The sequence below is a fragment of the Schistocerca gregaria genome, chromosome X (genome assembly GCF_023897955.1).
Source record: "Schistocerca gregaria isolate iqSchGreg1 chromosome X, iqSchGreg1.2, whole genome shotgun sequence".
Lineage (NCBI taxonomy): Eukaryota > Metazoa > Arthropoda > Insecta > Orthoptera > Acrididae > Schistocerca > Schistocerca gregaria.
The window spans coordinates 562,781,999-562,797,765 of record NC_064931.1 but is presented as its reverse complement, the minus strand read 5'-3'; the positions used below and the strand labels follow the sequence as shown (position 1 = coordinate 562,797,765).

The following is a 15,767-nucleotide window of genomic DNA, read 5'->3' as shown; positions in this document are numbered from 1 at the left end:
TACTTTAAACTAAAGGTTTTAACAATTTACACAAGCACACAAGCTATGCACCCCCGTAGGAGGGATGGAAATGGTACAAAACACTAAACATTAAAATATTAACTTTGCCACCGAAGGTGTAACTTGATTTCAACTTCTGACAAAAGTCTTACGGTGAAAGGGTGGCAACTTTATTTACTAAAATGATCATTTAAATAAAAGTCCATAAAATTCAATCTGATATAAAATTCTAAAAGGTTGGCCAAACAAGTTAAGATGATCTACAGCGCACAGATACCGCCTCTCAAGATCATAGGCAAGATCAAAACATATTCAGGAATTAGGCCATTACACTCCAAGCAATAAATTCGTTAACACACCAAATCCGACAAACATGACAGAGGCAGCTCCGAACGACAGACAGACACTAACTGCCTAATAAATGCGGACGACATACAGACGAGCAAGCTGGGGACGAGAGACTGACCAAGAAAACAAGTAGAATTTAACAAGAGCAATTCACACAACATATCACCAATCACTTAACTTCTAATAAACTGCGATTTCTCGAGAAGACCTGGTGCAGCACCCCCAAATCGCTCTCCCGACCCGTCCGTTGCCAGCCGCTTCATCGGACGCAGAAAGGCTCGCCGATCTCCCGTCTCACGGCGTCGCAGCTCGCACCGTCCAGACCGATGTCGTGGGTTGACTCCTGTTGCTCTCGTGTCGACCGCGAAGCCACTACCCCTCGCTATACGGCGCGGCCCACTGGACTCAGGTGGCGACCTCACATGCGCCGACGCTCGAGACGGACAAGTCATCTTGTGGCTCAGTGCGCGACCGACCAACCGATTGATCCAACCGCCAATGACCATTGCCTGAGCAAACTCGAGCAGACTGGCGGTCTAACGCGCAGACTCAGATGCAGGAACTAAGCCTCGACTGGGCGACCACTCGCCGAGTCTCTTACTGGCGGAGTGGAAAGACACTCATTTGTCCAGCTTTAAAGATTGATCCGAACAAAAGACATACTAGCACTCCGGACGACAGACAGACACTAACTGCCTCCCAAATTCAGACGAGAGACAGACCTAGACTGACTGACTGGCGAGCTCATAGCGCCCATTAAATGCACGTGAACAGCAACCTTTCCCCATTTCCCACCAGAGGGAGACACGAAAGCTGCGATTGCCACAGCGGCACCACAGCCAGAAACAGAGGGCGACTGCTTCGCATTACGCGCTTTGGCGCGCTCTTCAAATCAGAAATTTTTACCACAGCTCACTGACAATATATGAACTGGTTTTACCTGCACACATGGTAGGTGCAATGAATAATGTTCCCTGCCGAATGGCTCCTGTGTATTCACTGCAGAATTGGGGGCCATCTCTCAAGCCCCGATTCATGCTTGTTCGTTGCACCAGCGAGACGTTTTTAATCAGCAGTGGCCCCCTGAGTAGTCTTTGGGCTATTGACCAATGCTATCTCGACACCCATTGTTTTTGTCTGTCCATGATCCCCTTTCAGACTTCCATCAAGCTGGATAGTCTGTCATCTTTGTCTGGACCCCAGGTCAAGTTGGAATCCCAGAGAACCAACAAGATGTGCTGGTTAACCAAGTTGCCTACCAGGATGCCAACTTTGGAGGTGTGGGTACCAGAACCAGACCTTCAGTCTACTCTATGCTGTCAGTTGTTGAAAGCACGAAACACACAGTGGTGTGCCCTGCTTTCTCTCAAAAAACTGAAAGCAATAAGGGCTCCACGACTATGTGGCACACTCCCTTCGTGCTTCTTGCAGGCAATCTGCTGTTCAGTCAGCTTCACATTTGTCACACTTGGCTGACCCATGACCACATCCTATGATATGAGGCTCCACCCCACCATCAGTGTGGGGCCCATCTGATGGTGGCCCACATCCTACTGGACTGCCCCAATTTGTCACCTTATTGAGAAACCTTAAACTTGCTAATACGCTGCCTCTGTTGCTAGCAGACATCTGATCTCGTTTCACATTTTACCTGTGAAGGTGGTTTCTTCTTCTCTCTGTAAGTTAGGGCACATTGGCTTCTTGGGCCGCTTGAGATATCTGAGGGTTGCCCTCTCACCTGCACAGCCCCAAGGGATCCCATGGCTGCCCTTGCTCGTTGGTCTGGCTTGTCTCCTGTCCTTCCCACATTAGTCATTCTTATTCTTGTACATCTGACGTTGGTTTAATATCTCGTCGTCGTTCTCTTTCCTGAGATTTTATCAGTTTGTCTGCGTTGCTAATTTTTTTGTGGTAATGGAGGGTGAAGAAACACCAGTTAGATGTAGAGGGTGCATCTCTTATCGCATAATATGTCCGCGGGCCTCTACCTGCTTTCTGGTCATAACAACTCGTCGATCTTCACCTTGTTACCCCTCTCTCGTCTCTAATTGCTTCTGTTTCCTTGTTTTATTTATTTTCACTTATAACCAGGTTCATCAGGATTTGTCTTCTGTTTTTTCCCTCTCGGAGGACTGTTCCCGGCTTGACGCATGTAGGATGTAATGTCTGATGACTCTGTAGTTCAGTCCCTTTAACCTCATATCATTCCAATGAATTATTGGCTAACTCCTTCAGTGTCAGGTGGCTTGGGTCCGTGTTGGTGTTCGTGTTACAGGATCAGGGATAATGTAGTAAGTACAACACGCTGAAAATCAGAGCTGTTCCATTATAGAATTGTTAAAATAGCTTGCAGCTCGAATCACATACATCTAGCCACAACTGACATTTTTCCATTACTGGCAATTTACCTCACGTTGAAAAATCTCTTCATATCAATACCATCGCTCATTTCTCCATTCAGGAGCCGTTTCAGTGCTTCAGTGCCTTTCATATTTTTTTGTTTTACTTTTTCTGCCAGTATATTTTTTCATCTCGCATGCATATGTGACATTCTGTCAATTAATTTGTTTTGTATACATACACTGTAACGTGTGTGGTCTGTGAAATCATAACTTTTAGTCATAGTGTGCCACTGACACTTTTCTTCCGACCTCGTCTATCTAGTGCACCACTCAATAATTAAAAAGTTGTGCAGTCTGTCCTTAAGCATTTCCTAAAATTATAATGCACCTTCAGGAAAGTCTGATAGTTACTAGCCCTGAGTAGCGTCTGTGGAATGAATTAGACTTAACAGACAGTTTCCATGCAGCATTGACCTTGCTAACAGGCTGTTTGTAGCTATCGTTCGTCACTCATGTGGTTTTTTTTACAGTTGTTCGCCATGTGGAAGACGGCTTGCCCGAAATCTGCGACTTCTATCTGCCGATGGAAAACAAAACGCTCGAATCTGGCAACTCTTCCCAAAGCGCCTTCCGAGTGACACGCACAAACTCGGAAACTTCTACCAGCTCGTGACAGACCAACTTCATCCCCCCCCCCCCCCCCCCCCCCCCGGGGACTCACCACTCTATGGTGAGTTGGTGCTTGGCTACCACAGGGTCCCAGCCTGTGCAGCACGTACCTCTTCCCTTTCCATGCTGCGTGCGTATCCTCCTGCTATTCTTATTCCCCTCCCTTGGGGAACATACGTATTTTCGGGAATACGTCCTGAAGTTTCTGTAGCCTGGCATCGGAACAATACTTTGTTTCATTTCCTTCATTATTGGTTCTCCATCTCTTCCCCTTCTTTAAGTTTGGCGTTTGAGCTTTCTCTTCGTTCCTTCTTCCTCCCTGTGCGCTCCTGAAGACCGGCCCATGCGTTTGTCGTATGACTTTTTTGGGTAATTCCCAGTGCTGGGTCGACAGGTAGGGTTCGCACATACCCCCTGATACAGACCAGTCCCAGAGAGAAGTGATTGCCTGAGATGTTACCTTCCCAGTTGCCAATTGGTCCCTCAATCTGGAGTTTGGGAGTTGAAGCCTGAAGTGTGAACAGTCATCTTAGGCGAGTGAACCCCTATCTGAGGAGGCCCCCATTCGGAAGGAGCGCGCCATGGGAGATGCTGGCAACCATGGAGGATTTTTTCACAATGAGCCAGTCATCATAATCTGTCTTCATCTACTAAATGTAAACGGAACGGAATAAGGCTAAAGAGTCAACGACTCTCCCAGATGCACCTCGCTTCCTTGTGGTATCATGTACCAAAGCACATCAGTGTTTTACTACAGTTAATCTGTTTACTATTCGAAAGTGTTGATGCAATTGCAGTCTGGCTCCCACTTATATAATGGGACTTTGCTTCTGGAGACCAGTTGTGATTTTTCAAGCTGAACAGCTGCTTATTGCTTCTCTTCGCCGTGGATATCCTGTTCATATAGAGGTGCATCGTACTCTGAATTCTTCATGTGATGTTATTTACACTCAGCTTCTTGATGGTCTGACAAAGGGATAAATCCAGCATTATCTCTGATCAGGGCTTCGCTGCCATCCATCGAGTAATGAAAAAGGTCGATGCAAACTTAGCGCCTACACGCACTCTTCATCTCACATTTGATCAAGTTGTGCTTCCATCTAAGATTAGGGCAGGTTATGAAGTTATCCACAGTCCGACTGTACATTCCAAACCCGATGTCTTGCTATTAGTGTCAATGTTATAGCCAAATGTGTTACTTGTTCCTCTTCGACAGTGTAGCCACATGATGCCCTTATCTGGCTGACCTCCATTTCGACGTTGAGTACTGCCTACCATTTCTCTGCCCTGGAGTCCACAGGGAGACCCAGGGAGAATGCCAACACATTCGTAGATTTCATAGAGCCTTTGTACCCTGTAAGAGTGAGTCTTTGAAGGCTGGCACTGGGCAGCCACCGATGTGACTGCCCTTCGTTTCTTCCCTCCTACCCATTCCTCATTTGACTCTTCTCCAGTGGAACATTTGTGGCATTAGATCCAAGGAGGAGGAATGATGGCTGCTCTTGGAATCACAGCATCCAGTTGTTCTCTGCCTCCAATAAACGAAATTGCAGCCTCACAACTGCTTTGACCTCTCGTGTTTCCTTCCAGCTTGCATTGACCTCCCCCGCCCCATCCCCCCACTCCCGTTCCCGAAGAAGGCATTACCTCTCATGGAGAAGTCATGCTGCTCATTTGGGGTGACGTCCATAGCCAGACTATCTCATTGAACACCAAGCTGCAAGCTGTTGCAGTCCACATTTCCATTCCTTGTTTCACCTTATCTCTTTGTAACGTCTACATCCCTTTGTCATTCGCTTTCACCAGGGCAGCCTTACTCCAGCTTATTGGTCAGTTCCCTCACCGCTTTTTCTGCTTGGTGATTTTAATGCCCACCGTGCCCTTTGTGGCTCTTTGAGAACCTGTCTGAGAGGTTCCCTCTTCGCTGACCTTCAGTCAACTCCAACACATCTGTCTTAACACTGAAGCACCCACCTTTCTTTCAGGCTCCACATACACCTGTTCCCATTTGGACCTCTTGTTCTGTGCTCCCAGCTTGCCTGTCGTCTCAAGTGAGCATTTCCCATACGTTATCCATTTTCCTGTCTCTTGTCCCACCTACGTGTATACTTAATTGGCAGCGTTCCACGGCCGACCCGAGGCTTTACCCCTCCCTCGCGACCTCCGATGACCAATATTTGCCCAGTTGTGATGACCAGGTAGAGTACCTTACCACCACAGAATGTGTCATACCTCGCACTTCTTTCTAAGTGCACCGTGTCCCAGTCCCCTGGTGGACTGACGCTGCAACGCGATTTGCCCAACGAGACATGTTCTCACAATATAATGTTGAAAACTAGCTAGTTGGATTTCTTTTACAAGTTCTTTTAAGAATTTGACTCCCTTTCCTGTCATGTGGGGCAACCTCCGTCGGCTTTCTGTGACCAAGGTTCATCCCCGATTTCCAGCATGACCGTATCAGGTGTTGTCATTGAGGACCCTATTGCTCTCTCGGGAACCTCTGGCCGCATTTTTGCGAAGATTTCAAGCTCCACACACTATCACACTGCCTTCCTCCTTCGGAAACGAGTGGAAGCGGCCAGGTTATAGCTTTCCCCTGTCAGAATTGTGAATGCTACAATGCTGCCTTTACTATGCGGGAACTTTACCATGTTCTCACATCCCAATCATATGCCACAGGGCTGAGTGATGTCCACTTTCAGATGTTGCAGCACCGTTCTCTTGTAGGCAAGCACTTTCTCCTTTGTACATACAGTTGCATTTGGCCAGATGGCACGTTTTCCAAACGCTGGCGTGGAGCCACTATCATTACCCATACCTAAGCCCAGTAAGGACAAACACCTTTTTTCTAGCTACCGCTCCATTTCCCTCAGTAGCTGTATTTCCAGTGTGATGGAACGTATGATTCATGGCTGGCTGGTAGGGTGGCTTGAGCCTTGCAATCTACTAACCTACTCCACAATGTGGATTTCGTGCGCGCCGTTCTACAGTTGACCATCTCATCACTTTGTCAACCCATGTCATGAACGGTTTCCTGCGAAAATACGAAACTGTGGTAATGTGATTCTAGAAAACATACAACACCTGCTGGAGAACTGGTATCCTCTTTACTCTATATACATAGGACTTCTAAGAAGCCTGCCCAATTTTCTTCAGGAGTTTTTAAAAGATTGAATTTCAAGGTACGTGTGGGTTCGGCCTGGTCGGATACCTGTATCCAGGTGAACGAGGTGCCTCAAGAATCTGTCCTTTTCTATAGCCATTAAACCTATTATGGACAGTCCTCCACCAGACATCTATGGTTCCCTTTTCCTCGACGACTGTATGATCTATCGAAGTTCTCCACGGACTTGTCTCCTTGAGCGGCTTCTTCAGCGATATGTCGATCGTCTTTACTCGTGCAGCATTGACAATGGCTTTCGCTTTCCTAACGAAAAAAGCGTTTGCATGAATTTCTAGCGACGCAATGAGATTCTTCCACCATCTTTACATCTTCGGTCTGTTGTTCGTCTGTTCGCTGAAACTAGGAAACTCCTGGGGCTCATGCTTGATATGAAACTTTCTTAGTCCACCCAAAGGTCTTACGTATCTGCACACTGTACCCAGTCCTTCAATGTATTGTGTGTCGTAAGTGATACTTCCTGGGGAGCGGATCGGACCACCCTCCTCCGTTTGTAACGATTCCTTGTCCGTTTGAAACTAGACCATGGATGTTTCGTTTATTCATCTGCATGTCCTTACATCTTACGCCATCTTAACATAATCCACGACTGAGGAATGCGTTTGGCCCCTGGTGCCATTTACATTAGTGCGGTTGAGCGTCCCTATGCAGAAGCTGCCGAACTACCTCCGTCATACCGACGTGATGTCCTCCTCATTGGATATGCATGCCTTTTGTCTTCCATGTCTGGCCAACCATCCTATGCCCCCTTTCTCAATGACTCCCTTGGCCACCAATATGGGGCATGCCCTTCTTCTCTCTTATCTCCCAGAGTTCGCTTTGGGCTACTGCTCTGGCAGCTTAACTTCACGCTATTTGTGATGTTCCTGACGGGTGTGAACCCTTCCCCAGATTGGCTTCCTACAGCAGCCCGTGTTCATCTTGGACTTCATTCACTTCCCAGGGACACTACTCCAGATTTGATCTATCGCTTTAAGTTTCTCGATCTTAGCACGCAACCTAGCGATAGTACCTTCCTGTACACTGACATCTCTAAGACTGACCAAGGTTACGGGTGTGTCTTCATCATAGGCACCGTCCATTTTCAGTATCGACTTTCAGACACTGCTCAATATGTGCAGCAGAGCTCTTCGCCCTCTACCAGGCCACCCAGTACATCTGGCGACACAGGCTTTTTAATTGTCATATGTTCCGATTCTCTCAGTGATCTTCAGAACCTCTGTGTTCTGTACACTGTCCATTTCTTAGTGCAACGGATCCAAGAAAGCTTCCACTTGCTCGCCACCTTGTCCCAGGAACATATACCGTGATGTTCCTGAGGGGTTCCTGGTCACGTCGGTCTGATGGGAAATGAGGCTGCTGACGATGATGCTAAGGCTACAATCCTCCTACCTCGGCCTGCTAGGTCTTTCATTCCTTCAGATGATCTCCGTGCTACCATCTGGCGGCAGGTGGTGTCACTTTGGCATCACCACTGGTCTTCTCTTCAGGCGACAAGTTACAGGGTATCAAACCTCTCCCAACAGCTTGGCCGACCTCCTCTTGGCCCTCTAGTCGCCATTTCTTGACCCAGTGGCCTTTTTAACCCTCTTCTTTTTTTACAGTGTATATTTGCCGTCTGAGTTATCGGCCGTTTTAGCGAACGACGCGCGGGCTGTCGATCGCGTTTTCTTTTTTATCTCTCGTAGCAATACGGCGAAGGACATTTCATCTTTGGTTCGGGACCTCCGCTGTCTCTAAGGCGTATTTTGTGAGCCTTGTTTTAATTTCCTTTCCTTCCGCCGATTGGGCCCCGCGTATAGTCGCGTTTTACTTCTTTTACTTATTGGTGTTCTAAGGTTATGTTTTGGCCGCTTATGAACTCATTTATTTTTGCGCCCTGAATCATCATCATCATTTAAGACTGATTATGCCTTTCAGCGTTCAGTCCGGAGCATAGCCCCCTTATAAAATTACTCCATGATCCCCTATTCAGTGCTAACATTGGTGCCTCTTCTGATGTTAAACCTATTACTTCAAAATCATTCTTAACCGAATCCAGGTACCTTCTCCTTGGTCTGCCCCAACTCCTACTACCCTCTACTGCTGAACCCATGAGTCTCTTGGGTAACCTTGCTTCTCCCATACGTGTAACATGACCCCACAATCTAAGCCTGTTCATCCTGACTGCTACATCTATAGAGTTCATTCCCAGTTTTTCTTTGATTTCCTCATTGTGTACACCCTCCTACCATTGTTCCCATGTACTAGTACCTGCAATCATCCTAGCTACTTTCATATCCGTAGCCTGAATCCACCCAGCTTTCGCTCCCATACAACAAAGTTGGTCGAAAGATTGAACGGTGCACAGAAAACTTAGCCTTGGTACTGACTTCATTCTTGCAGAAGAGAGTAGATCGTAGCTGCGCGCTCACTACATTAGCTTTGCTACACCTCGCTTCCAATTCTTTCACTATGTTGCCATCCTGTGAGAATATGCATCCTAAGTACTTGAAATCGTGCACCTGTTCTAACTTTGTTCCTCCTATTTGGCACTCAATCCGTTTATATTTGTTTCCCACTGACATTACTTTCGTTTTGGAGATACTAATCTTCATACCATAGTCCTTACATTTCTGATCTAGCACTGAAATATTACTTTACAAACTTTCAATCGAATCTGCCATCACAACTAAGTCGTCCGCATATGCAAGACTGCTTATTTTGTGTTCACATATCTTGATCTCACCCAGCCAGACTATTGTTTTCAACATATGATCCATAAATAATATGAACAACAGTGAAGACAGGTTGCAGCCTTGTCTTACCCCTGAAACTACTCTTAACCATGAACTCAATTTACCATCAACTCTAACTGCTGCCTGACTATCCATGTAAAGACCTTTAATTGCTTGCAAAAGTTTGCCTCCTATTCCATAATCTCGCAGAACAGACAATAACTTCCTCCTAGGAACCCGGTCATATGTCTTTTCTAGATCTATAAAGCATCGATACAATTCCCTGTTCCATTCATAACACTTCTCCATTATTTGCCGTAAGCTAAAGATCTGGTCGTGACAACCTCTAAGAGGCCTAAACCCACACTGATTTTCCTCCAATTGGTCCTCAACTAATACTCGCACTTTCCTTTCAACAATACCTGAGAAGATTTTACCCACAACGCTGATTGAAGAGATACCTCTGTAGTTGTTACAATCTTTTCTGTTTTCATGTTTAAAGATTGATGTGATTACTGCTTTTGTCCAGTCTGATGGAACCTGTCCCGACTCCCAGGCCATTTCAATTATCCTGTGTAGCCATTTAAGACCTGACGTTCCACTGTATTTGATGAGTTCCGACTTAATTTCATCCACCCCAGCTGCTTTATTGCACTGAAATCTATTGACCATTTTCTCCACTTCCTCAAATGTGATCCTATTTCATCATCATTCCTATCCCATTCTACCTCGAAATCTGAAACATTGCTGATCGTATTTTCATCTACATTGAGCAACTCTTCAAAATATTCCCTCCATCTGCCCAAGGCATCCACAGGATTCAGCAGCAGTTTTCCTGACCTGTCCAAAATACTTGTCATTTCCTTCTTACCTCCCTTTCGAAGATTGCTAATTACACTCCAGAATGGTTTTCCAGCAGCTTGACCCACAGTCTCCAACCTGTTTCCAAAGTCTTCCCAAGATTTCTTCTTGGATGCTGCAATTATCTGTTTGGCTTTGTTTCTTTCTTCAACATAACTTTCTCTGTCTACCTGAGTTCTAGTATGTAGCCACTTTTGATACGCCTTCTTTTTCCTTTTACAGGCTTCCTTGACTGTGTCATTCCACCAAGCTGTTTGCTTCATCCTACTTTTACACACTACTGTTCCAAGACATTCTTTAGCCACTTCTAGTACTGTGTCCCTGTACCTTGTCCATTCCTTTTCCAATGACTGTAATTGACTACATTCAACTAACTGGTACCTTTCTGAGATCCTGTTATGTACTTGTGCCTGATTTCCTTATCCTGAAGTTTCTCCACTCTTATCCTCCTACATATAGACCTGACCTCCTGCACTTTTGGCCTCACAATCGCAATTTCACTGCAGATTAAATAATGATCAGTGTCATCAAAGAATCCCCTGAATACACGTGTGTCCCTCACAGCCTTCCTGAATTCCTGATCTGTTATTATATAGTCAATGACAGATCTGGTTCCCCTGCCTTCCCAAGTATACCGGTGAATGTTCTTATGTTTAAAAACGAAGTTTGTGATTACTAAGCCCATACTGGCACAGAAATCCAAGAGTTGTTTCCCGTTCCTGTTGGCCTCCATATGATCTCCAAATTTACCCATAACCTTTTCATACCCTTCTGTTCGATTTCCAATCCTGGCATTAAAATCACCTGTGAGCAGAACACTGTCCTTGCCCTTTACTCTAACAACTACATCACTGAGTGCCTCATAAAAACTATCCATCTTATCTTGATCTGTCCCTTCACAATGCGAATATACTGACACAATCCTAATTTTCTTGCTAGACACTGTCAAATCTATCCACATCAGTCGTTCGTTTACATACCTTACTGCAACTACGCTGGGTTCCATTTATTTCCTGATGTAAATCCCTACACCCCATTGTGCTATTCCTGCTTTGACGCCTGACAGGTAGACCTTGTATTCTCCCACTTTCTCTTCTTTCTCACCCCTTACCCGAATGTCACTAACAGCTAAAACGTCCAGTACCATCTTACTTGCAGCCTCTGCCAGCTCTACCTTCTTCCCAGAGTAGCCCCCATTGATATTAATAGCTCCCCATCTCATTACCATTTGTTTGCCAAGTCGTATCTTAGGAGTCCCTGGTTTGTCAGTTAGAGGTGGGACTCCGTCACCTCCAAAGGTCCGAGGTATTTTGCTCTGATTGTTGCCAGCATCATATTTAAAGTGTCGGGGAAGCAGGTTGCTAGCCTTACTTGCCCGGAGTCCCATTGAGTTTTACCCCTAACGGTTGAGGGACTAACCGGTGGATTTGGTAGTCTTTGCCGTATGAGCACAAGGGTAACCACGACTCAGAAGATGACCGAGATGCCCAGACTTATTCCAAAGTAACTGGTATCCCGACTGTCGGGACCACTTACTTGGCCACTCATACGTTGCCCGTGGTTCATGAACTAGGACATGACTACAGGAACCCACACCATGAAAAAAAAGACCACCTACACAAACTCTTCCAAATAAGAACGGAGCAATTGCACAACCTCCGCCTCTGTTTACACTGTTCTTAAAGAATATTGTAAATACTTCACCACTGAACAAGATATGAAAGAAAACAAATTATAGATAAATACAAAGACTTCATTACAAATTTGACAAACAAAAATATTTCAAGAAGAAACTGCATTTCATTTATCTTACGTTGTTCTCGTGCCTGCTTTGTATGAAACTCACTTTACAAATTCTAATTCGCCAGTTTCATCTTTTGTGGTAGGAAAGCTTGCGTCTTCATGGATTTTGAGTCAGTTTTGATAATGTGGTCATTTTTTGCAGAGTTAATTCTTACTTAGGTATCACATTGTTCATCCTTCCGACTTTTCACAAAATTGAGGATGTTTGGGTGAGGATTCGCACGTGAATGAAAACTTTCACAAACATTCGTCGTTCTCCTTAAGAAAGCGCAGGCTCCTACCCAAACGTGAGGAGGAAATAGTGCACCTTCATCGTCATCAATATAATTTTCGTTCATGTAATTTGGCGGGCTTTTTGTCTTGTGATTGTATTCTGACCAGGTCAGTAAAAACATCAGGAATATCTTAGGATTTAAGTAACTTAGCCCAAAGGTGTAATGCAGCCACTGACCTTTTTCAGTGTCTTCGCACATTGAAGCTAATTTCAGGAATAACGTAATTTTAGGAATAACTGTGTTGTTCTGTGTTTTTGAAAAAGGCACATTATACCCTACACTCATTATGACCGTTATTCGTTCACCATTAATACGGTTTTCTGAAAATATCAATTATAATTGTATTTACCAAGCATGAACCAGGTGAAACATACAGTCAGTAATCTTGACTGATCAAACTTTGATACTCCCAGGGATGGACTGTTTGAAGACAATTACCACAGCTGTCGGATTAAAAGACACTTGTCTCTTCCTACAGTCATCTTGAACACACTGTATGATTTTCAGATATGTCTCCTCGTTGTTATCTTTTATAAGGATGACCACTAAAGATATGTAAGGACCTCCAGAGTAAGTGTGGACCGCGAATAATTGGAGAAAGTGTTTCGTTGCATATTGAAAAGTACCATCCATCAATATAGGTTTCTACTGACATAGGTATCGTAGATTGGAGTCGGTGGAAAAGTCATGACCGTTTTCCATATCATTATTGGCCTTTTTTAGTTGTCACCTCCATGTGATATAAGGCAACCTGAATTTCCATCGTGGATTTTGGCAGTTTCGGCATATTCTTCAAACGAGCGTAAGTAATATTGTTCCGAATATACATTACATCCTTCCTCGTTTATGTGTTATGGGCTGTCGGATTGTCATCTACTTCTTTGCTAATAAGCTGTGATGGTCTTTCATCCAAAGCTTCGCCATCTGTTTTAACAGAACTGGATAACATTCTCCAGTTTAACAAGTGTTCTGGATCTGGTGAGTGGTCATGAGTGCCTTCCAAACCCGAAAATAAGTTTTCACTGCCTACTGTGAATACTTTAACATAATGCCATGAATTTTTACCACAGCATCGCCATCCACGTTTTTCGGTTCCTACAAATCTTCAGTAAAATTTGAATTTATAATCGTCGCAGGTTAAATGTATATCACCACGACCAGTAAAAGTAATTTGCAAAAAGTGAGTTTCTGCCATATTTTTCCCTTGGATGACTTACTCGATCTACACAGCGGAACAGTATGTGAATCTGCACAGATGTCAGCGAGTTGCTGTCGTCCACAGTACTGAAGAGTTTGGTTTAGGGCCACACTCATGGACTCATACCTTGGGTTGGGCCATTCTGCTACCTGCGTACAAAGTTACCAAGTTCGATTGTGCGATTAACTGACCCTTTCCAGAATGAGATTTTCACTCTGCAGCGGAGTGTGCGCTGATATGAAACTTCCTGGCAGATTGAAACTGTGTGCCCGGCCGAGACTCGAACTCGGGACCTTTGCCTTTCGCGGGCAAGTGCTCTACCAACTGAGCTACCGAAGCACGACTCACGCCCGGTACTCACAGCTTTACATCTGCCAGTACCTCGTCTCCTACCTTCCAAACTTTACAGAAGCTCTCCTGCGAACCTTGCCGAACTAGCACTCCTGAAAGAAAGTATATTGTGGAGACACGGCTTAGCCACAGCCTGACCCTTTCACAGTACGCTTCTAGTAGACATTGAAAGTTGCCGAATTCGAGTCTTGCCGTGGAAGATGCCCTGCTGGGTGCATACTAAAGCACGGTTTGCAGTCAGACGCTGATCGTAGTTCACGTCGGCACCAGCAATTTTTGTTACTTGGCATCTGAGACTAATCTCGGCTCGTCTCGCAGATTTGGCAGAAACAGTGAAGACAGCATTAAAAGTGAGGTATCAGCATAGCTGTCGGTATGCAGCAACTTTCTGAGAGCTGAGAACTGATCGTGCCTCTTAGGTCTGAAGTTGGCGGACTCGGCTGTAGACTACTCGATCGCCGCTATATCGTAATACTTACGTTATCCTGGACAAACGGGGAAATGACTGCTTTAGTGACACAGTACATTTTCAATGCCTAGTTTCTGTTAGATGAATGAGGAAAATGTCAGGCATCAAATATGGAGAGTGAGAATATTAAAAATATGAATTGTTCGCAGAGAAGTCCCAGAAATCACCTCAGTTGCCCTTACATTATATTAGGATCTAAGACTTGATGGAACCCGATACAGAGATTTGGGAAATTTTCAACACTGCCTGAATTTATTCCGGAAAGATAGATTTCTCATGAGGTGACGTGTTTAAAGGAACAAATGAAAAATTAAATCATTTCGTCTAGCAAAGTCCAAAATGAAATCAGAGTAGCCGATAGCGAACTTAGAATAATTGTCATATGCTCCCTCCACTACACACACATTGTCATAGAGTCTTTATTAGATAGCAAGAAAATACACAGAGGTAGGAGATAATTTAACTCCTGTATTAGCAACTGGGAAAATTTCGCATACGTTACTGGCAGTAAGTACAATGTATCTTAAAAAGTAGAACAGACCCGATCATTTTTATAGTTTCAGCAAAGAGACAGGGAGCAGCGACTATAGTGGCTACTAACAAAGGCAAAGGTGTATTTGTGTTTGACGGAACTCGTAAACAATCAATAACATCTTTCCTAAAAATCGAGTGAGTGTGCTTAGTTCAAGTCTGAGAAACGAGAGAGAGTTGTGTACAAACATCAAACACAACCTAACTTGCGCTTTAGATACATACTTACCAAGCAATATTAAACATCGAAAAGCCGCCTTTACTTAGTGGTATTGTTCGGAAATTTATTCGGAAATCAAAATTGTTACACTCATCAATGAGAAATAGGGAAACGGATACAGAACGTACTTGTAAATCGTGCCTCCATAAGGCCTATCATACATGGGGCTTACAACAGTTTCCACTCTCAGATCTTGATGGAATATCTTTCAGTATAAAATTCGGGCCCTATTGAAACTCAGTGAATGAATCCAAACGTGCCATCCAGTCACCTAAGGATCAGTCGTGTTTAACCTAAAGACAGGCAGAAAGTCGTTATACTGAATTACACATTTAAAAATACATTCACCTATTTGAGTAATATGAGTAATATTACCAAACTGCCCTCCTATTACGGTACTGTTTGACCACCGCACACACTCGGAAATGAGTGATACTGAAATAAGCTTTCTCGTATGGAACAAAAAAGGTTACAGCTATTAAAAGAGAAATAAAGACGAGGTGCTGACGGGATTCGCATTAAATTTTATATTGAGTACTCTGTGGAATTTGCTCCTTTGCTGACTGGTACTTATCAGCAAATAGACAATCTTCCACGCAGTCTTCAGAGCACTCATGGAGGGGAGAAATAGCGATTGTCCAGAATTGTAGAGTAACAGTGGTAACGTCAGTCTGTTGCAGGATCGTAGAGCACGGTCTGAGTTTAAACATTTCTGAAAGGCGTTAGACACTGTCGAATAATAACCAACAAACGGCAATTGAATTATTTCCCAACTTACGATCAATAGAATCCGGTGTGTTAC

At 44.5% G+C, this 15,767-nt stretch overlaps 1 protein-coding gene and 1 non-coding gene across 5 annotated transcripts in view; one reads left to right on the top strand and one right to left on the bottom strand.

Moving 5' to 3' along the window:
* The window catches only part of LOC126298970 (calcium uptake protein 3, mitochondrial), a 613,695-nt gene that overhangs the window by 477,826 nt on the left and 120,102 nt on the right, over positions 1 to 15,767 (top strand). The gene's annotated exons all lie outside the window — the stretch shown is intronic.
* On the bottom strand, positions 13,660 to 13,734 carry Trnas-cga (transfer RNA serine (anticodon CGA)). The gene has a single exon. It is a non-coding gene; the product is annotated as a tRNA-Ser (tRNA).